Genomic DNA, 1288 nt, shown 5'->3' with positions numbered 1-1288 from the left:
TAAGTGTCTTTCAGAAAGAGAAAAATAGATCACAGTATTTTACTGGTATTTCCAATTGAAATATACGACAATAGGATTTTTATTTGACTTTAATGTTGTATTTTCTCCTGTGCTAAAAATCTTGGCTCTGAATTCCATGGACATAATATTTGCTTTATCATATATAAACACAGTTTCAAATGACACCACCAATATCATTGCTAAAACCAATTGCCTCTCCTGACAATTGTTTGTTTTTTCTAATACCTTTATAAAGGGGGGAAAATTCTTGTTTTATTAGAGCTAATGTGCCCTTCAAATATAAACATAAATATATAAAGTACATATGGAGGACATTTCAAAAGTGTTTTCTCGGTAATATTCTGAAACCAATTCTAGACAAACTTTAAAAAAAATTAGTTTTAGAAGAAAACAGAAATTATACGAAGGGATGTGTGAACACGAGGGCCACGTGTGGAGGGCACAGCACTGCAGAGCAGCCTTCCCTCAGAATGCCTAGCGTTCTGAACACTCACTGGATCCAAGGTCCTATAGTAATGGGTGGTAAATACACCAGGCCATACTGAAAACTCAACATGTACAGCAGTTGCCTTGTTGTGACTATTACAGTAAAATTTATTCTGTAAAATAACACTGGAGTACATTATGCATAATTTAGCAAAGATCACATCCCGTGATTGATTTTAAAAAACATTTAGCAATCACTGTATGTTTAGAAATTTGAGGACTGTTGATTTCCTCTGCTAGCTCAATCTTCACAGAATTACATATCCTATAGCCCAAGGTAAAATTTAACTTTCAATAAGAATTATGACAACATTTTTCAAATAAAGCAAAATCAGTCAGTAGGAAAATAACTTCCACTTGACAACTGGGTACATCTTTTCCTGAACCACTTGGCCCATTCGTGGCTGAAGCCCCATTTACTAAGTGAACCTAGAAACTGTCCCCTCTCCCCTCCCCCCATCCCCGCCCCCGGAGGGCTGCGACCAGGCTTCCTGCACAAAAACCTGTCATCTGTCCAGCAAAGAATGAATAAGGGAGATGGAGAGTCTGTCAAACAAAAATACAAAAATATCACTCAAATTATTTGTACCACATATGCTTGAATCTGGCCATCTAAACTACTAACGAAAAAGTAAAGGCCATGTTGGTTCTAATGGTAGAGAAATCGGACATGTCTTGGCTCTTACCTTTGGCACTAACCTACTTAATCTGACAAATGAGACAAATTCATTGGGAACCTATCTGTTTTGCTTCAGTGTAATCTGTATATGTTGCCTATTCT

The sequence above is a fragment of the Myotis davidii genome, unplaced genomic scaffold, assembly GCF_000327345.1.
Source record: "Myotis davidii unplaced genomic scaffold, ASM32734v1 scaffold81, whole genome shotgun sequence".
Lineage (NCBI taxonomy): Eukaryota > Metazoa > Chordata > Mammalia > Chiroptera > Vespertilionidae > Myotis > Myotis davidii.
The sequence above is the reverse complement of the archived record's forward strand: the minus strand, read 5'-3'. Positions refer to the sequence as shown.